This window comes from Macaca mulatta, chromosome 14, assembly GCF_049350105.2.
Source record: "Macaca mulatta isolate MMU2019108-1 chromosome 14, T2T-MMU8v2.0, whole genome shotgun sequence".
NCBI classification, from domain to species: domain Eukaryota; kingdom Metazoa; phylum Chordata; class Mammalia; order Primates; family Cercopithecidae; genus Macaca; species Macaca mulatta.
The window spans coordinates 73,807,876-73,830,419 of NC_133419.1; the positions used below are offsets into that span (position 1 = coordinate 73,807,876).

Sequence of the window (22,544 nt, forward strand, 5' to 3'; positions counted from 1 at the left end):
GCCACCATGCCAGGCCACTCTTTTATTTATTTATTTTTTTTGAGATAGTCTCGCTATGTCGCCCAATCTAGAGTATAGTGGTGTGATCTCGACTCACTGCAACCTCTGCCTCCTCAGTTGAAGCAATTCTTCTGCCTCAGCCTCCCGTAGCATACTCTTCTAATGATGGTACACTCAGAACCTCTTCAGTGAGTCAAAGCACAGACTGGAGAGCTCTGAAATTAGAAAATTCTTCACTCTGAGCTAAAAATCTGACTTATTAGGTATCTCACCCTGAACACTTTTTCAGCCACTGGAGTGCAGAGGCTGAGGCAGGAGAATTGCTTGAACCCAGGAGGCAGAGGTTGCAGTGAGTTGAGATCACACCACTGCACTCTAGTTCCTGGTCCTAGTTTTCCCCTCACAGAACATGTCTGTTTCCTCTCCTCCAGGACAGCCTGCTAGAGATATGAAGACATCCATGATTCCTCCTGAATTTTCTTGTGTCCAAATCCAACAGACCCAGTTCCTTCAATCTTCCCTCATCCTGATTGCTCACTAGTGATCAGACTTCAATTTACAAATCCCCTTCCCTTAAAACAATTCAATTATTCTTCTTGCCTTGTTCATTCTTCTGCTGATAGTTTTTCCCCAATTAAAAAAAGATAATTGAACTGACATAACAAGACTATGGTGATTGTGGTCAGTGAAGGCCTAAAGTGACTGCATCCAGATTTCATCATCATCATCATCATAGCATCTGGCAAATACTCTGTGGCAAGCAGGGTGCTAGGTTCTTTACAGAGGCACTTACAGTCTAATGGGGAAATAATATAGTTATTTAAATTAATCTACAGGTGTAATATATGTAAGATATATTCAGAGAATGCTGAAAGTGTTATCAGAATGCTGAGGAGGAAATGAAGAACATGTTTAGAATAGTTGGGAAAGGCTTCTGAGAGAAATAAACATTTTAGTTGGCTTTGAACAATGAATGGGAGGAGTTTGTCAAGGTGTGGAGAGGGCAGGGACAAAGAAATATATACTGATTCCATGCATGAAGGTATGAAAGTGCATATCACATTAGGGAAATGGTAAATAGTTCAGTGCAGTTGAATTTACTGCATGTGGGGAAAAGTGGCAGGAAATAAAGATAAAAAGGTAGACTAGGGGACAGGCTGTGAAGGGATCTGAATGCCAGGCTAAGGGATGGAATTAATAAAAAAAAAAAAAAAAATAGGAAAACATTGGAGGGTTGTAAACTGGGGGTTTCATGTGTGTGTTTTACAAAAACTACTCCGGCGGCAGCATGAAAAGTTCAGAGTGGTTAAGATCAGAGAAGGAGGAACATGATAGTAAGTCACTACAGTAGCCCAAAGGAAAAGTTAAAACACTAGCAATAGGATGAAGAGAGGGGGGACTACAAAGATGTTTAGGAGGCAGAGCCTACAAAATTTGATCCTGAGCACAAAAACCCCATTTTAGTCCTGTGGGCTAAAAAGCTACAAAGAAAGATGGGAAACGTTCTAACTGCAGGGTTTGCAAGTACTAGCCCCCCGCCCCACCCCCGCTTCTTTTCTTTGATAGGCAGAAGGAAATAAAATAAATAGACCCTTGAATCTGTTAGTTCCAGAAAAATGCATGAATCTGAATTTCTCTTACTAGCTGGGAGGCTTGGCTGCTGAGAGTGCTATACTGGTGAAAATGTAGGTCAGCCCAAGCAGGCAGCAGTTCTGTAGTGCTGGCTCTGAACCTGCCCACCAGACCTGAATCTAAGATAGCCTGTATATTAGATTCAAGGCCCAGCCACCCAGCCTTCCACTGGCGAGCTGCAGGGAATTGTAAAGGGTGTGAACTATAATAAATGAGGCACTGTTCTCATCTAGGGCAAGGCAGGTCCTCCTGAGGTAACAAGACAGGAGGAAATATCCAGTAATCAATTGTGCTCTGAGTTGTGCTGCATCTTCGGAGAAAGCATACCTATCCAGGTTAAAGGCCAGCAACCTCTGGGTCATTCACCTAGGCTGAGCCCTCGCACAGAAAGGCTGCTAAAACCAGATCAGCCTTAACTTCCTATGTCATTAGTGTACAAACAGTATCAACAACAAAAAAAGGTAAGAAAATAAGTTGCTTAGACGTTAGTAATATAACTGCTCCTAGGTAAATATATAAGGCCAAGTGTGTGCTGCTGCCTCAGGACAAATTTTTTTTTTTTTTTTTAACTAATCTAAAAATATCTCTGCAGTTCCCTATCCGCCGGTAAAGGAGAGATTTTAATGTGAAGCAGATGGCTTATTCTCTCAATCCCCATTCCAGGAGTGTGCTGTTGCTTCTTTTTTCTCCTACATTTACAAGGCACTTCGGAGGTACTCAACACTTCAGAGGTTGTTTGGTGTCTCTAACCTCTGCGCATTTATCTTCTAAAACAGATCAAGGAGCAAGGTGAAATGTTGTGAATGGATAATCTGGTCCATGAATACCTTTGTCTCTCAGGTCAATTCACTCTTTTTTTTTTGAGTCGGAGTTTTACTCTTGTCCCCCAGGCTGGAGTACAATGGTGTGATCTCCGCTCACTGCAACCTCTGCCTCCCAGGTTCAAGCGATTCTCCTGCCTCCGCCTCCTGAGTAGCTGGGATTACAGGCACCTGCTACTGCGCCCAGCTAATCTTTGTATTTTTAGTAGAGACGGGGTTTCACCATGTTGGCCAGGCTGGTCTTGAACTCCTGGCCTCAAGTGATCTGCCTGCCTCGACCTCCCAAAGTGCTGAGATTACAAGTGTGAGCCACTGCACCTGGTCCACTCTTTTATTCTACTGTTCCATTTAAAGACATTTACTAAAAGGAAAAATCTTGCTCAGATTCAATGTAATGTATTGGAACACTTGTTTTCCATGTAAAATAATAAAACTAGACATCCCCAACCCCACACCTCACACTTCTCCAATTCTAGAAAGACAAAAGATTTAAATATAAAATAAAACAGGCTGGTCGTGGTGGCTCACTCCTGAAATCCCAATGCTTTGGGAGGCTGAGGAAGGAGGATCGCTTGAGCACAAGAGTTTGAGACTTGCCTGGGCAATGTAGCGAGACCCTGGCTCTACAAAAAGTGGTGGCATGTGCCCATAGTCCCAGCTACAAGGGAGGCTGAGGTGGGAGGATCACTTGAGCCCAGGAGATAGCGGCTGCAGTGAGCCGTGACTGCACCACTGTACTCCAGCCTAGGTGACAAAGTGATACCTTGTCTCAAAAAAAGAAAAAGTAAAAAAAAAAAAAAAGAAAAAGAAATAGGAGAATCTCAGAGTCCCAGAGAATATCAGTATAACCTTGGGATTACAAAGTGTTTCTTAGATGATACCAAAAGGAAGAACCACAAAAGGGTGAAAAATTTAATTAAAACATAAAATTCTATATGTCAAAAGATGCCATAAACAAAGTTAAAAGGCAAGCACAGAGAAATAAAAGACATTTGTAACATATGTTAACATTGGACTAGAGGCCAGATTAAAAAACTCATATTAATCAAGAAGAAATGAAAATAAGCCAATAGAATCTAATCAGGCAACAAAACACAAAAGAAACCAGACAGCTGACTGGGGAGCAACAGAAAAATGTTCAACCACAACAGTAATCAGCAAAATGCACATAAAAGGAATATTATATTATTTCATACCTATCAGATGGTCTTTTTCTTTTCTTTTTTTTTTTTTTTTTTGAGAGGGAGTCTTGCTCTGTTGCCAGGCTGGAGTGCAGTGGCGCTATCTCAGCTCACTGCAACCTCCACCTTCCGGGTTCAAACAATTCCCCTGCCTCAGCCTCCCAAGTAGCTTACAGGGGTACAGGCACATGCCTATACCACTTGGCTAATTTTTTCTATTTTAGTAGAGAAGGGGTTTCACCACGTTGGCCAAGATGGTCTCGATCTCCTGACCTTGTGATCCACCCACCTCAGCCTCCCAAAGTGCTGGGATTAGAGGCGTGAGCCACCGCGCCTGGCCTAGACAGGCAAAAATTTTAAAGTGTGACAATATCAGGTGTTGAATAGGACCCAAAACAATGCTCATATTTTGTTCGGGGTTTCTACATTTGTATTCAAATGGGATACTGGTCTATCCACAGTTTTCTTGTGATGTCTTTGTCTGGTTTTGGTATCAAGGTAATATTGGCCTCACAGAACGAGTTAGAAAGTGTTCCTTTATCTTCTATTTTTTCAAATAGTTTGTGCAGGATTGGTGTTAGTTCTTATTCAAATATTTGGTAGAACTCACCAAAGACGCCATCTGGCTTTTCTTTGCAGAAAGTTTTTTGATTACTAAATCTCTCTCTGTTATAGGTCTGGTCAGATTTTCTATTTCTTTATAAGTCGGTGTTGGCAGTTTGTGTCTTTCTAGGAATTTGTCTGTTTCACCTAGGTGTCTAATTTGTTAGCATACAATTGTTCACGGTCTTACCTCATATTCCTTTTTATTTCTATAAAAGTCAGTAGTAATGTCCTCTGTATCATTCTTGATTTTAGTAATTGGAGACTTCTCTCTTTTGTTCTTCATTAGCCTAGCTAGAGCTAAAAGAGTTTGTTGATTTTGCTGGTCTTTTAAAATAACCAACTTTTGGTTTATTGATTTTCTCTATTGTTTTTCTCCATTTTATTTCATTGATTTCTTTATCATGTCCTCTCCTCTACTTGATTTAGGCTTCATTTGCTCTTTTTCCCCGCAGTGTGTTAAAGTGAAAGATTCAGTTATTGAGTTGAGGTCTTTTTTTTTTTGAGATGGAGTCTCGCTCTGTCACCCAGGCTGGAGTGCAGTGGCGCAATCTCGGCTCTCTCAGCCTCCCAAGTAGCTGGGACTACAGGCGCCTGCCACCACGCCCGGCTAATTTTGTGTATTTTTTAGTAGAGACGGGGTTTCACTGTGTTAGCCAGGATGGTCTCGATCTCCTGACCTTGTGATCCGCCCACCTCAGCCTCCCAAAGTGTTGGGATTACAGGTGTGAGCCACCGCGCCCAGCCTCTTCTTTTTTAATGTAGGCAATTACAGCTATAAATTTCCCATACGTTTTGGTATGTTATGTTTCATTCATCTCAAAGAATTTTCTCATTTTCCTTGTGATTTCTTTTTTGACCCATTGGTTATTTAGGAATGTGTCATTTAATTTTCACATAATTGTGAATTTCTCAAATTTCTTTCTGTTACTGATTTCTAATTTTTTTCCACTGCAGTCAGAGAACATATTTTGGTATGAGTTCAATCCTTTATATGTACTGAGAGTTGTTTTATGGCCTAGCACACTGTCTATCCTGAAGATTGTTGCACGTATTCCTGAGAATTATATTCTTCTGTTACTGGAGTACCCTCTAGGTGACTGTTGGGTATACTTGGTGTACAGTGTTGTTCAAGGCTTCTGTTTCTTTTCTTTTTTTTTTTTTTGAGACAGAGTGAGTAAAGATGCTGACAGTAAAGGAAAGGAGAGGAAGTGACAGTTTGAGGAGACAGAAGAGTCCACAGGAATTTTCCCTTATATATATATAAAGGATATATATAGAGATATGTGTATGTGTATATATAATATAATATAGATCTGTGTATATATAGATATACAAGTTTTTTTGGCCAAGCCAAAAAAGGCTTGGCTCCTTAATATATACATAATATATGTTATAATATATAATTATATATAATATATAATATATATAACATGTAATATTATATATTTGTAATATATACACAAATATATATTTGTAATATATATTATAATTTATATATAATATATAATATTATATATTATAAAATATATTATGTATATATTAAGGAGTCAAGCCTTTTTTCGCTTGTATATCTATATACACATATCTGTATTATATAATATATACACATACACATATCTATATATAGATATTATATATCTATATATACACATACATGTATTATATATTATATATAATGTTACATATTAAATAACATATAATATGTGTATATATTATATATCTATTAAGGAGCCAACCCTTTTTCTCCCCCTTAAAAATGAAGGAAATTAGGGGCACAGATCTAAAGGTATCTTTGTTTGCATTTACACTCAGATTGCTAACATTCACTTTTATATTTATTTTATCATCCTGAAGCCTGTATCCTACCTTTCTTAGACCTTTCCCAGTGCTATAATTAGTTGTGGGCTGGAAAGCCAAAAATCCATGCTTTTTAGAATTGTGTATATATTAAATGTTAATACTTGAGCAACTGCCTTCAAAAATGAGCCAAGTGCACAAACTTTGGCCAATTCAACTAAATAAATACTTATTTGAACACTTAATGTGTGCTAAGTGCTACAATGAATGCAAAATGAAAAGACATAATTCTTGCCCTCTATGAACTCACCATCTAATGAGAAAGACAAGCAAGCATATAAGTAACCCTGATATTAGGCTGCCAGGGACAAAGGCCATCACAGAGGGAGATATTAGGGTTGTGGGAGAACAGGGAAGAAAGACAAAAACACTTTTAATCTGGTCTGACTTCTGGATTGGAAAGGTTGCTGCAACTCCAAGTTAGTGACAGGAGATACCTTAAATAGAGTGTTACCTGTGCTCAGGTCATGTCCCCTTCCCTACTGTTGTGGACACTGACAGCAGGTGTCAAGTTGAGACAAACTGTACAGTGTTATGCAACAGTGGAGCTTCATTTATAGGCAGACCTAGGTTTCAATTCCAGCTCTTTTACTTTTTAGCTCTGTGACTTTGCGTAAATCACTTCAATTTTCAAAGTCTGGGTTTTGATATTTTAAAAAATAGACACAATCAGTTAACTTACATATTGATAAATAATTTTTGAGTACCTACTCTTATGTTGGCACCAGTGTCCCTTTTTTCTTCTGTATCTGCATGTGGGCTGGCTAGGAAGGTGAGCAGGGCCAGACTAGAGTAAGTTCAGAGCAAACCCTAACCTTACTTTGTAGAGACCCATCTAAACATTCTTACTGTGAATCAAAAGAAGATATTTCCTCCTCTGGCTATCCTAAAGGAGCCATCACAGTCCAGTGGGAAGAACGGGGGTTCTAAAGGCAGACAGTGTGGATTCAAAAGTCAGCTGTACCATTGACCAGATATCGTATCATAGGAAAGTCCCTTTACCTAATCCTCATGAACACAAGGATATCCTATACTGCAGGCTAGAAAATTTTAAAAGATGGCATGCAAAACACCTAGCATAAATACTTGGCACAGAGCAGTAAGTACTTCAGTAAATAATAGTCTCCCACCCATGCCCTTTTCATTAAAAGTTCCCTGTTGGAAACAATTGTGTTTGCCCATAGATTTTAAGATTGTTTAATGAAAAATCTTCCAGATCTCAATCATGTGCCTTATCACTCTGCTTTTCCCTCAACTCTCACATGGATCCAGTTGGTTAGGCCTATTATTGTTTGACCAAGCACAAGCTGGACAAAAGCAAGCTTCAAGTCAGCATGGCTTTTTGTAGAAACAGTAAATTAGTCATTCTCTGAATACAGGTAATTTTTTGTATACTGTTGTGTATATGTGTATTTACAATCTTTTGTGCATTTTAAAACATTTTTGTCCCTCTTTAAAAAATTGTAAATGAAAGTGTCCCCACATTTTTGCCTTTTTATTTGTAATATTTCAGTCTATTATTTCTGTTTTGTGCTACTAGCTAACAGGGAAAGTTCAAACAACCTAACTGTCTACCAACAGGGCATTAGCTGAAACAAATCTAAACCCAACCTAGAATTCCTTAAGTAAATTAAGGTGAGTTATAGAACTGTACATAGCATATAATCTCATTTTTGTTGAAAAACAATGTATGTATGTTCATTTTAAAAGACCTAGAAAAATAGATACACCTAAGTGTTAACAGTGATTGTCTCTGAATCAGGGGAATTATTAGTGTTCCTCTATGTTCTTCTCACGTCAGTATCCTCTAATTTTTCTACAATGAGCATACACTGTTTTGGAAATAAGGTAAAACAACAAGAGAAGCCATAAAATGATTACATTGGCTGGCTGCAGCGGCTCATGCCTGTAATCCCAGCATTTTGGGAGGCTGAGGTGGGCACATCATCTAAGGTCAGGAGTTCAAGACCACGCCGACCAACATGGAGAAACCCCGTCTCTACTAAAAATACAAAATTAGCTGGGCGTGGTGGCGTATCCCTGTAATCCCAGCTACTTGGGAGGCTGAGGTAGGAGAATTGCTTGAACCTGGGAGGTTGAAGTTGCGGCAAGCCGAGATGGCGCCATTGCACTCCAGCCTGGGCAACAAGAGTGAAACTCCATCTCAAAAAAAAAAAAAAAAAAAAGATTATTGGACATTAGATATTTTCAAGTAATCTCTTATTGTTAGACATGTCATCTGTTCCAAATAACTGCCACTCATACTTCTGGCAGAGCCAAGACTAGAACACAAACACCCAGATTTTCCAGATAACATGTAAAAATGTCTTTTTTTTTTTTTTTTTTTTTTTTTGGTAGAGACAGGGTCTCAGTATGTTACCCAGGCTGGTGTCTCCTGGCTTCAAGAGATCCTCCCTCCTCAGCATCCCAAAGTGCTGGGATTATAGGAATAAGTCTTAGGTCCAGCCTTTAAAAACTCTCATTGGGCCCTACAAATTTAAAGAGTTGTTGTTTCTACAGACCTTGTGAATACGCTGGTGAGGTCCTAAAGCAAGTAGGGGGGAAATATGTGCAACATGCACACCAGGACAGGATTTTCAATTAAAGTGAAATGGAACATATCTTAGGTCAATGATCTCTAGAAAATACTACAATTTCAACACTTCTTTGTTTAGAGCTACCACTAGGTTACTATATGACCTGGGCAAGACACTTAGAGCCCTTATCAAATTTTCTATCTCTGTTTCCTCATCTGCAAGATAGTAACAACAGCTACTACTAAATGAACATCTCCCATAATGTTTTACAAACGGGAAAACTGGGGCTCTAAGAAGTTAAGTAATTTGCTCATGGTTATGTAAGTGACAGTTAAGATTGAAACCAGATCTATCTGACAAAAGAGAATGAAGGTAGGGAAATGTTTGGCTCTATTTCTATGAGTTATTTTATTTTTTCCTTTTAACATTAAGGAGGTATCAGCAGAACTTTTTTTGTACAATGCAAATGACACTGTGTACTCTGTGGGACTGAATTAGAAGGTACATTGAATTACAATTAACTCAGGCCTCATCCTAACAGCTGAGTAATTAGATCAATCTAATCTGAATTTTATTGCTTGTTTTATTATGACCTATAATCGTTGAAATTACAACAGGAAGTCTAAAAGTCTTATACAAAGGCAACATGCTGCAAAGGGAAGAACATTTCCTAACTCTCAGTAGCTGGATGATTCAAGGCAAGTTACTTAACTACTTCGCACCACAATTTCCAAATCTATTAATATAAAATAGGAAGACCACTGTCCCACAATTACCAAGGTATACTGTTTAGAAATGCCCAAGAACTAGAAAAAGAGGGATTCCTCAAGGGATATGAGAAAATTACTTGAGCAACATCTAAAAGGAAAGATCTCTGACACACAGTCTGGCCTCAGTACTCCCAAGAACTCAGTGAAAGTCATGACCATGCAACCTGTCACCTTTGCTGGAGGAAGCCTGAGGTAAGTCCAGATTCCTCCTTCTCCCTCACTCCCTAAGTCCAACATCAAGTCCTAACTTCATTCATATTCCACAAATACTGAATGTCTACAGAAGGCTAGACACTGTTCTCTCTAAAAATGTCTCAAATATGTCCCCACCTCTGCATCTCAAATACAGCTTCTAGTTCAGGTCTCTTGACTGAAGTATCAATACCCTCCTAACTGGTCTTCTCCTTTTTCCCACTCTCTCCAATCCATCCATTTCGTTACATTCAGAGAGATCTTTCAAAAATGCCAACCTATCCATCATGCCTAAAAGCCTCTGGCAGCTTCCCACCACCAAGAATAAAGTTCCAAACTACTTATCATGGCATAAAGACCATCCAAGTCTAGCTCTTGCACATTTAGATGTCCTATTTTTTCTCCTGCCAAGCCGGGTCTGGCATCTTACACTTCAACAACAACACACAGCTGTTCTAACATTTGATTATTCTACTTTCATATCATTGATCAGGCTCTTTTCAATGCTCAGATAGTCCTTGACCTTCTCCCCTTCAGACTAGATTAGGTGTTCCTTCTGGTTCTTATTCCCTTAACTAGTTTTTCTTATATTCCTTATCAAATTACATTTCCAGTTTTCTCAAATATTGCTGGGCATGGTGCCTCACACCTGTAATCCCAGCACTTTGGGAGGCAGAGGCAGAAGAATTGCTTGAGCCCAGGAATTTAAGACCAACCTGGGCAACATAGCAAGACCTCATCTCTACCAAAAATTAAAAAAAAAAAAAAAAATTAGCCAGGCATGGCAGTGCGCATCTGTATTCCCAGTTACTTGGGAAGTTGAGGTGGGAGGATCACTTGAACCCAGGAGATCAAGGCTGCAATGAGCTATGATCATTACACCACTGCATTCCAGCCTGGGCAACAGAGTAAGACCCTGTCTCAAAAAACAAACAAACAAAAAGTTCATCGCCCAATTTGTTAGGTCTAGTATCAGTCCAGTGTTGGCCCCCTAAGTTGTGGTTCTCTTTGTCCTTGTATGTCCCACATGGGAGTTTCTGCTTGGGCTCTCACTGCCCAAACCTATATTTTTTTTTTCAGTCTTCCTCGCTCTCTAATCACTAAGCCCTGTGGCTGATAAGACCCCTTGGCCTGGGTCTGGCTAAGACAGACCCATCAGCTAACTACCATTTCCCTGCTGATTCAACTTCCACTGCAGAAAAAGCTGAATGGACTTTAGATTCAGAGACAGACTCAAATCCTAATTTTGTCATTTCAAACTGTAAATTCAGGCAAGTTACTTCCACTCACTGAGCTTTAGCTATCTCATATAAAATGGGATAATAATCACTTTGCAGAGTTGAGATGATAATGCTAATAATAAAAACCACTATTATTACTTATTATGTGTCAAGTTATTTTTTGTTTGTTTGTTTGTTTTGAGACACAGTCTCACTCTGTTGCCAGGGTGGGGTGCAGTGATGTGATCTCGGCTCACTGCAACCTCTGCCCCCCAGGTCCAACCAATTCTCCTGCCTCAGCCTCCCAAGTAGCTGGGACTACAGGCACACGCCACCACACCTGGCTAATTTTTGTATTTTTAGTAGAGATGGGATTTCACCATGTTGGCCAGGATGGTCTCGATCTCTTGACCTTGTGATCTGCCCACCTCAGCCTCCCAAAGTGCTGGGATTACAGGCGTGAGCCACTGTGCCCAGCCCCATTTGTCAAGTATTTATGCTAAGCACTTTACATTAATCCCATCTAATCCTCACCACCCCTTCATGAGGTAGGTCCTACCATTATCTTTATTTTAGAAAGCAACTAGAGAAGCTAATTTACTTGCCTGGGTAATTGTGATAGACAATGGGCTCGCTAACCCAATGATCATTCCCAACACCCTTTGCCCTTACCAAATGCTTTCACTACTAAGGCTGGAAAAGCTAAATACTCACTTTCTCAGCTTTCCTAGCACTTAGGAATAGCCATGTGGCCCAGTTCTGACCAATGAGATGTACACAGAAGTCGGCTGGGGGTATTTGGGTCTTTGCTTTCCTAGGAAAAGAATAGACATTACTCTTGTTCCTCTACACCCCTTTTTTCCTACCTCCATCACAGACATAATAGCTAGAGCTACAGCAGTCATCTCAGAGCAGGAGGAAAAGGCCAAAGAATCGTAGAGACACTGGTCTTGTATTCCTGATCTAATAAATCAATGTCACCTGCCACTGACCTGCAGCCTTCTTTTTATGTAAGAAAAATATACCTCCTATTTACCTATTTAAGCTCCTGTTTTTTTTTTCTCTCTCTCTCTCTCTCTGTCTCTATCTCTATCTTTCCTTTCCTTTTTATTGAGATGGGGTCTTGCTGTGGTGCCCTGGCTAGAGTGCAGTGGCATGATCATGGCTCATTGCAGCCTTGACCTCTCGGGCTCAGGCAATCTTCCTGCCTTAGCCTCCTGAGTAGCTGGGACCACAGATGTATGCCACCTAATTAAAAAAAATTTTTTGGAGAGCCAGGGTCTCTCTCTGTTGCCCAGGCTGGTCTCCAACTCCCGGGCTCAAATGATCCTCCTGCCTCAGTCTCCCAAAGTGCTGGGATTACAGGTATGAGGCACTGCACCTGGCCAAAGCTACTGTTAATCAAGTCTTCCAGTAGCATATTCTGGCATTTATAACTGATGCACAGTGAGTGATCAAAAAATGGAGCTGAGATTCAAACATAGGCAATTCTTACCTACTAAGCTACATGAAAAAAAAAATCTGGCACTGGATTTATTAGGGAATGGGTACTCAAATGATGAAAATAACTATAATAATATGAATCACTCAGCCTACCTTCTTAAGGCTCCAAGCTCCTCTGGAAACTCAGGATGGTTAGTAACCTAAATTACAACAGAACTGCTTAGGATCAGGTCCCCTCTTTGGACAGTTTGCCCAGCCCTCTTGTCTGCATTTCAATTCAGAGCTCCCAGGTCAGGGTCCACACTAAGGCGGGAAGAGGGCAGGAAGGTTTGGAGTCAGGTCTTGACTCTCTGCCCATCCCCACCTATCTTATGGTACCACAAAGATTTCAGGCCTCCTGCCATGCAGGCATAAGGCAACAGAGTTCAATGAACTCAGCATAAACTTACAAATTGTGACAGCACTTGTGGTGACAGTGAAGGCCAGCTTCTCCTTGGTAGACAGAGACCTTTGGAGGTAACAAGAAGTATGGTTTTATAACTTGAACATTACCAAGGACTATTGATTTTTCTGCATCTTCTCCTGCTGACAGCAGTAATAGCAAAAATCTGATTTAGACACTTAAATTCAAGTACATTCCCCACCAGCTGAGTAATTTTCAAGTAATCACACTTTCGACCTTACCCAACATGAGTCCTTTTAAAGCCAATTTTGGGGGCCAATTATTTAGTTTTCCTAAAATGTGCAAAGAAAAAGAGAATTGTTCGCTATTCTGCTGGAAATTGGCTTGCATCCCTCTGTCCAGGGTTTAGGACACCCAGTCTGTACTGAGAAGGTGCCAGCAGCCCCTTCTGTCATAGCTGACACATGTGTGACAGTTGACACATAACCTTTGTTTCTAAAGCTGTTCTGAACTCAAAAGAATTATGACATTCATGATGGCAAGATTCCTAGACAAGCTCACAAAATTGGGAGAGAAGAGGAAGACTATGGCACATTTACTAAATGGGAGATAGGTCCATTAGAATCATCTAGAGAGCTTGTAAAAACACCAATTTTGCTGGGAACCACCTCTAGGGTTTCTGATTCAGTAAGTCTGAAGCTGAGGCCCAAAAATTAGCATTTCTAGTAGGTTTGTAGGCCCAGGGGTTACATTTAGAAAATCACTGCTATAAAGTATAAATCAATTATTAGTCACAGAGACTTTGGAAACCGACAATTGGGCACCTCCAGATGCTGGAAAAGTTTCTCCATCCATAAGAAAAGGTTCACTGTATCAGGATATTCACCTAGCTTATAGCCTTTTTTTCCCTCCAGAAAACAAAACAACCCCCCTTTCTCCACTCCCCCCAACAAAATCTAAACACCAATAGCGACAGGTTTCAACTGGTTTCTTTTTATGGACCAGACAGACCCTGAATGCTAACATAGGGAAATGCCTGTGGGTTTTCACAAGGCAAAGCTGTCTCTTAAAAAAGATGCTCTGAGTTCAGAAGAGGAATTCTCCTAGAAGTTCCAGACAACATACCCTGAAAGAAAGGACAAGTCTACAGTGGAGGTTCTCTAATCTCCCAAAGTATGCATATACTACCACTAAGAAAAAAAAACTCTTAGACCAGCTCTTTCCAAAACACACCTGTGCTTACCATAGTAAGAACCAGGAATGAATAGGTGCAAGGATGGAGACGAGTGTGTGCATGTGTGAGTATATATTAGGGGTTGGGGAGACAAACATAAACCAGATAATTCTGAGAACTCCTTCATGGCAGCTTAGGAGCTATCTAAATGAGTTACAGGTGAGTTGAGATACTGATTCCTTAGGCTCTTAGGCTGTCTGGGAAGAAGGTGAGGCATAAGAGCTCCTAGGCAGCTTTGTCTATCAGAGTTCCCTACAAATAACATCATTTTCTGTGTGAAAGCACTGGCTTAGAGCTAAATGTGAATCACTGTTTAGAGAAGACCCTCGGGACAAAAAGTCTATTCCAAACTCTGAGGTCAATTTGCCAGAGAGATTTAGGGACCTCTGAAAAGGCTTCATTATTAGAGGTTTGATCATTCAGTCCTTTATTCACTCAACTAACCAATATTAGTTGAGAGTTCACTTTGTGTTAGGCACTTTGTGTTAGTACTGAGAACACAATGACCGACTGCAAGAGCAATGGGTATTACTAAAGATATAAACAATTATAAGACAGTCTACAGTCATATGCTGCATAATGACATTTCAGTCACTGACCGCATATATGAAGGTGATCCCCTAAGATTATATTGCATTTTTACTGTACCTTTTCTATGTTTAGATACACAAACAACCATTGTGTTACAATTGCCTACATTATTCAGCGCAGTAACATGCTGTACAGATTTGTAGCCTAGGCTATATCACATAGCCAAGGTGTGTAAGTAGGCTGTACCATCTACGTCTATGTAAGTATACTCCATGATGTTTGCGCAACAACAGAATTGCCTAATTGTTGCATTTCTCAACATGTATCCCCCTTGTTAAATAGTCCATGACTGTAAGTTAACTATGTAGCTTCATGGTTAAGAGCATGAAACATCCTAACTTAAGCTTGATTCTGGCTTCTCTACTTCCTGGCTCTGACAGAAACAAGTCCTTTCATCTTTCTTGATTTGTGTCTACACCTATTAAAACTTGGATAATACAGATTAGGTAAGAGAAACCTTGCAGCACAGCTGCCAGCACTGCCACCACCTTGAGTCAGGAGAACCAAGCCCAGACTGGGGTGTTGGAAGTCTGGGGATTCCAGCCTCAGTCACTATGGACAGCTTTTTCTTTGTCTGTAGCTCTCTGGCCACACCCACTCCTTTACATTCAAGGTAGAGAAAGAAGATAATATGAAGCATGTGCTGGCATTAATTATGCTCTGCTTCACCAAGGGGGCTAACAATGAGTGAAATGTGGTAGAAGTTGTAACCTGGAACTATGACCACCAGGAGATTACAGTCTCTGTGGCGAGCCTCAAGTTGTCCTGTCAACCCGTTACAATACGCAATGATGTTTCTGAGGAAGAGAAGGAAGCTGAGTTGTGCCCTATCCTTTCTGCCAAAAAGCAGTGGGGATAAGCCCTAACCCTCATTGTTTAGCTAGCTGCCTGCTACATGTGCCATATACCATTTTCATGGACAAGATTAAAGAATTCTGAATGTCTCTTCTCTGATGAAAAGGAGAGTCTGGGGTGAGTGGGTGAGTGGGAGGGACTTGGGCCAGTGCTAGAAGAGAAGGAGGCCTGTTCTCCATAGGGCCCTGGTGTTCTGGTCCTATACCATGTCTAGGGCTTACCTTTTCTCTAGGGGTGGGAAGCACTCTGAACTTCTATCCTGACCCTCTCTCCTCATCTATCTATGAAGATTGGAGGTCAGTATCCAAAGCTCAGGACTATACATTTTTAACACAGTTTACATTTTTGGATGAAGGCTGAAATAAAATGGTGTGGAATGTTTTGCGCAAAAAAAAAAAAAAAAAAAAAAAAAGATTAAAATAATGACATAATTCTCAAACTGGGTACAGGAACTCCTGTGGTACTCAACAGTATGCTGGAGGGTACAAAAAAAAGTACTGAATAAATAGTAGTACCTTCCTGGGGTATTAATTTTACCAAACGGTAAATAATTTAAAGTGTTTGTTTTATGGAAAACAAGTACGACTACATAATGGTGCCTTAAGGCAAAATCCTTATGAATTCTGAAGATAAGACACAGACTTCAAATAAATGTTAATCTTGGAGTAGCTGCTGTGGGCTATTCACTCCCCCATCAATCCAGAGATGAGTTCATTCTCCTCTGACAGCAGGTACACTTTGGTAGAAAAGTTTCCAAAGCACGGTGTATGGCCCATAATGGCCCTCAACAAACAGCAACCATTGTTATTCACAGATAGCTGTTATAATAAACTCATCCACTGGAGGAACAAAATGGGTGGGGAGGGGCTTCCTCTCTACCCAGACACCATTTTTTCCCCAAGCTCTGGACTTCTCTGGTTCCTGACCAGAATCCCTGTGATTCCATGGGAAGTAGAACTCTGGGAAGCTGGCCAATTCTGACCCCAAATGCCAAGGAGTTCTCTTCGAAAGAGAGATCAGCACTAGTAAAGTTACTAATCTAAACAGCCTCCTGGGGACCCAGCCTGCAAGCAATTAACCCTCAAGATAAGAACAGTCAGTCCAATGATCAATGCAGCTCTACCCCTGACTAGACATGTCACATTTAAAAGGTTCTTTGAGATCGATTATCTCCTTAAAGTCTCACAAACAAGTGATAGACAGGGTAGGTACTATTATTTCTACCTTTATAGAAGAGGAAACTGAGGCCCTTGGAAGTAAAGGAACTTATTAATAAGTTTTTAGAGGCAGAGCCAGGAGTCAGACTCAGGTCTTCAGACTTCAAGAACAGGCTCTCTCCACTACATTAAGCAACAGAAACCATTTCAATGAGAATCTATGCAGCACAAAAGCTCTTCCAGTCCTGGGTCCTGGGTCAACATCCCACTGATTTTCAGCTGTATTCAGGGCCACAAAAATTTTATTACCATTGATTAAGGACCATAAGTAACTAATAGAAATCTAAATTAAATTGCATGCACTTAATTAGCAGGAAAAGGGAAGTCACTCACTGGTGGTAGCTATGGCTATACCTGTCCTTATATAGGATACTTACGGACAGGCTTTCATGGTCTCCTGTCGAGCTTGCCCAAGAATGTCAGAAGCTCCAGAGAAAGAAGCCCTGGACTGTCACTACAGGAGAGGGCTCTGAGTAAGGATACTGAGCTCACCTCATCTTATTTGTTTCTGAACCCTTCATTAACACCAGGGATTCCAAGAAGGAACACAGAAAAATTGCGTTCACAAGAAAATGCAAAAGAAAATAGACTAAGGGAAGGAGTCAGCCAGTTGATTTAAAATAAAAGAGATCTGGCCGGGCGCGGTGGCTCACGCCTATAATCCCAGCACTTTGGGAGGCCGAGGCGGGTGGATCACGAGGTCAGGAGATCGAGACCATCCAGGCGAATACGGTGAAACCCCATCTCTACTAAAAATACAAAAAAAAAAAAAAAAAAATTAGCTGGGCGTGGTGGTGGGCACCTATAGTCCCAGCACTTTGGGAGGCCAAGAAGGGTGGATCACGAGGTCAGGAGATTAAGACCATTCTGGCTAACACGTTGAAAAATCCGTCTCTACTAAAAATACAAAAAAAAAAAAAATTAGCTGGGCATGGTGGCAGGTACCTGTAGTCCCAGCTACTCAGGAGGCTGAGGCAGGACAATGGCATGAACCCGGGAGGCGGAGCTTGCAGTGAGCCGAGATTGGGCCACTGCACTCCAGCCTGGACGACAGAGCGAGACTCAGTCTCAAAAAAAAAAATAAAACAAAAAAAAAACCTTCAGATTCAGTTGGTAGACGGGACTACGGCTAGACATTGGAGAGAAGTGGCTTGACTTCAGAGGTACAGCTTAACAGCAAAACTTCAAATGATCTGGCTGGAGACAGTTGAACTTCGGGGGAAGATTACCTACCCAACCCATCCCCTTTTCAGCCCCTCTTCCCGTTGAGCCACTTTCATCGTCAATAAAATCTCCTGCATTTACCACCCTTCAATTCGTTTAAGCGACCTCATTTTTTCTGGACGCCAGAAAAGAGCTCGGGAGCCACGAGTGCAGGTACAAAAAGGCTGGCACACTGGTCCTTTGCACTCGCTGGTGGAAGGCAGCCTCACACAAAAAGGCAAAGGGCCCACTGGGCTGTTAACACCTAAACTGTTCATGGACAGCACAGCTAAAAGAGCACTGTAACATGCCCTCTGGGGCTTCAGGAGTCGCAGGCACCCCCACCTGGACACTGCCTTGGGGCCCACACACAGTTCACTGATGCCGGAGCCCAAAAGCGGCCGGCTGGATCCTATACTCACTTGCCTACTGCTGCCTTCCACAAAGGGTTGAGCATGGTGAGCTGAGTAAGCAGAGTTTGTTCCTGCCAGTGCCCAAAAGCACTTGCTCCAGTTCCTGCACTGGTTCGCTCACACACTCCCTCTCACAAAGGGTAGACGAGGGTGGGATGAGTAAACGAGGCACCCCTGTCACAAGTCCCGCAAAGGGGTCAAGAAAATATCCTGCTTCAGTCTGACAGCGTTGTGGCCCCCCTCCATACACACCATGCTTCCACAGCAATTTACACATCTATTTATTATGTTAGGCTTTTGGAATACAGTGGCACATCCCTCTGAGATAATACTTGTCTCGGTGTATTCCGTCTTCCTACACTTCTGTTTTTCCATTTCTTACAGATCTGTGCTGGTTAAGGTGGAGTCTATGGAGGGACCATAAACACGAAGAACACACAGTCACTGTGTGTATGAGTCTTTATAAAACTGGTAATCTTACAATTTAAAGAACAGAGTATATAACAAAATTGGAAGGTCAGAATTCATCCAGTCCAGTTCATTTAGGCCCCCTCCTATGGCAGTAGAATCCTTCTCACCTGGATGCCTAACCTATAAAATAGGCAGGAGCAGATCTCTACTGGAGGGGAAGAGAGCACTTATGTGGCTTACTCCTTTCTCTTTTAAACAGCTCCTAGGCATCTTGAGGCGCAATCTCCTAATTTTCTGAATGAGGAAACAGCTAAAATAAAGGAACTTTTTAATTCTAGGCTCTCCCTTCATTCAGCATGAAACAAAGAAAAAAGTAGAGCTTTTGAAGCCAGGCAAACTGGAAGGGAATCTTCTATGACCTTGGAAAAGTCACTTAACCTCTCTGCATCAGTTTTTTAACATCTATCTTCTAGGGATGTCATAAGGATGAAATGAAATCAAATATATAAAGCAACCAGCTAATGCCTGGTACAAGCTCAATAAATAGCCACCATGGAATTACTCTTACTTGAATCAGGGCTGGAACCTGGTATTCCCTCGAGTTCTGTTCAGCAAACCTGCCACCATCAAAGATTGGCTTGCCAGAGAAAAGATACGACCACCAGCACCCCCGGAGGGTGGCAAAGCAGGTTTAAAATACCTTGATGCAAAACCTTAAATAAAATCTCTCCAGATATAAGCAGGCACCTATATATTAATTCAAAACTCTCAGCATGGTAACGACTAAAGATTTTTTTCCCCCTACCAGGGCAGAAGACAGGTAAGAAAGTGAGCTAGGACAATTTTCCATCATTTTAAAGAAATTTACCAATGACTGAACATACTGCTATGTCCTGAGCTAATTGTGAGAATCCATCATTGTGAACAGATACATGGAAAGCATGTCTCTCACTGTCATGCAGGGTGATTATTCTTTATTTGCAAAGAATATTGTGATATAGCAAGACTTTAGCCAGAAAAAGAAAAAAAATCCTTACCTGATACTTTTCTTTTATGCAATGGTAACAAACTGCATGACACGGACAATTTTTTGTTGTTATTGTTTTAAGGATACCTACACTGGGAGTGATGTTATGGACAAAGGCAGAATAGGAAGCTCTTTTCCTATTCTGCCTTTGTCCATAGGAATCCTCCACCTAAACAACTACTGAGCCAACAGAAACTATCTAAAGTAACGATTTTGGAATTCCGAAGTCTAATCAGAACACTTGCAGTATGCAGAGGGAGAGTTTAATGAAGAGGCTGATAAAATTTTCAGAGAATTTCAGCCCAGGGGCTACCATCTTCCAAGTCCCTGGTGCAGATTGCTGGAGCTAGATGGGCAATAAGGACCTTGGCCTCCAAATATGGGGGTTATGCGTTCTGATTGTTAGTTTTGATCACTGAGAGGCCAGCACAGAGGCTGACAGCCATGGTTTCAACCTCTACTGGCCAAAGCAGATTCCAAGGCATTTAAAAGAACAGATGAATGAATGAATAAACAAATATTGTACGATTCTACTTATATGAAATATCTAGAATAGGCAAATTCATAGAAACAGAAACAGCCAATTACAATGGCTCATTCCTGTAATCTTAACGACTTGGGAGGCTGAGGTGAAATGATTGCCCCAAGTCAGAAGTTTGAGACCAGCCCTGGTAATAAAGAGAGATCCCTTCTTTAAAAAAAAAAAAAAAAAAAAAAAAAACTTTTTAAAATTAGCCAGGCACAGTGATGTACACTTATAGTTCCAGTTACTTGGGAGGCTGAGACTGGAGGATCCCTTGAGCCAAGGGACTTCGAGGCTGTAGTGAGCTATGATTGCACCACTGCACTCCAACCTATGGGACAGAGTGAAACTCTATCTCGTTTTAAAAAAAGGAACAGAAAGAAATTTAGGGGTTACCAGGGGCTAGAGGGAGGGCAAAAGATGAGTAAAAGGAGAGTCACTGTTTAATGGTTACAGAATTTCTGCTAATGAAAAAGTTCTGGAAATGGTGGGGATATTTATACATTGTGAATGTACTTAATGACACTGAATTACACACTTAAAAATGGTTAAAACTGGCCAGGTGCAATGGCTCATGCCTGTAATCTCAGCACTTTGGGAGGCCGAAGTAAGAAGATCAACTTGAGCCCAAGAAATGGAGGCTGCAGTGAGCTATAATTGTGCTACTGTACTTCAGCCTGGGTGACAAAAAAAAAAAAAGAAAGAAAATTTAAAAAAAGGCTAAAATGGTAAATTTTGTATTACATATATTTTAGCATAATAAACTTTTCATAAGTATACCCATATTTCACATAAGCTGGCTCTTATAAGCTATATGACCTTAAGAAAGTTACTTAACTTAGCTGAACCTGATTCCCCCATATGTAAAATAATAATAGCTCTCCCTTGAAGGATTATCACAAAAATTGGAGACAACATTTGTAAAGTGCCTGGCACTCCACTGACAGTAATTAATGGTAGTTATTATTATAATAACAGCAACAATAATATAATTTGTATAAACTAATACTGATAATTTAATTCAACATATATTTAATGAACTAACTGCCTACTCTGTTCTGGGCACAAGAAGTGCATAATTGCTGCCCTCAAGGAGCTCAAAGTCTAGAAAAACATACAAATAAACAACTTTTTGTAGAGAACAGGAAGCCAAGGAGAATTTAGGAGCAGAAAAACAGTAACCCAACAACAGCAATACTTCTTTGTTTGGGAGAAAAAGTTATTCTTCTTTACAGAGGTGGGAAATCATTTTGTAACCCAGGAAAGTAAATCAGTCACAAGCAAGGGGGTGTGGCTCAGTGGTAGAGTGGGTGCTTCGCATGTAAATCAGTCACAAGCAAACATGTAATGTGCATGATTCTCGCCCTGACAAGGTTTAATCCATCTGCTTTTAGCATCACACACGGTATATGAGACAGATACAAAATCACTGCTTATATGGACTGCAAAACCCAGAGAGGACTTGCCTGACACTTTGGTGGAGTGGAAAGAGCTTGGATTACTGAGTCTTTCCTCATCTGTAAAATAAATGTTCTAATATAAATTTCTTTCTTTCTTTTTTTTTTTTTTGAGATGGAATCTCGTTGCACTGTCGCCCAGGCTGGAGTTGCAACAGTGCGATCTCAGCTCACTGCATCCCCGCCTCCTGGATTCAAGTGATTCTCCTGCCTCAGCCTCCCGAGTAGCTAGGATTACAGGCGCTCGCCACCACGCCCGGCTAGTTTTTTGTATTTTTTTAATAGAGATGGGATTTCACTATGTTGGCCAGGCTGGTCTTGAACTCCGGACCTCATGATCCACCCGCTTCGGCCTTCCAAAGTGATGGGATTCAGGCGTAAGCCACTGCACCCAGCCTCTAATAGAAATTTCTACCTCACAGTGCTGTTGTAAGGATTAAATGAGATCACAAATGGTAATTTTAAGTTGTAAAGTGCTTCTTATGTATTATTATATGGCGTTTTGTAAGCCTTTGTTCTCACATGCTTCAGAGAAAATTTATCATAGGAAAGTCAAACTTTGTTTTTGCTTTGTTTTGTTTTTAGAGATGGGGTCTTGCTCTGTCACCCAGGCTGGAGTGCAGTGGCATAATCATGGCTCACTGCAGCCTCGACCTCCTGGGCTCAAGCAACCCTCCTGCCTCAGCCTCCTGAGAAGCTGGGACAACAGGCATGTGCCACCAAGTCCAGCCAATTTTTAAATTTTTTTTGTAGAAATGAAGTCTTACCCATCCTGGCTAACACAGTGAAACCCCGTCTCTAGTGAAAATACAAAAAAAAAAAAATTAGCCCAGCGTGGTGGCATGTGCCTGTGGTCCCAGCTACTCGGGAGGCTGAGGCAGGAGAATGGCGTGAACTCGGGAGGCGGAGCTTGCAGTGAGCTGAGATAGCGCCACTGCACTCCCGCCTGGG

General features: G+C 41.0%; 1 protein-coding gene and 1 long non-coding RNA gene across 7 annotated transcripts in view; both read right to left on the minus strand.

Annotated features, from left to right (window-relative positions):
- Positions 1 to 22,544, minus strand: part of FAM168A (family with sequence similarity 168 member A) — a 198,735-nt gene that overhangs the window by 36,167 nt on the left and 140,024 nt on the right. The window lies entirely within an intron of this gene.
- LOC144334359 (uncharacterized) lies at positions 9,041 to 12,767 on the minus strand. The gene is made up of 2 exons (XR_013404111.1): positions 12,198 to 12,767; positions 9,041 to 10,245 (listed from the first exon to the last, which is right to left on the minus strand). It is a non-coding gene; the product is annotated as an uncharacterized LOC144334359 (long non-coding RNA).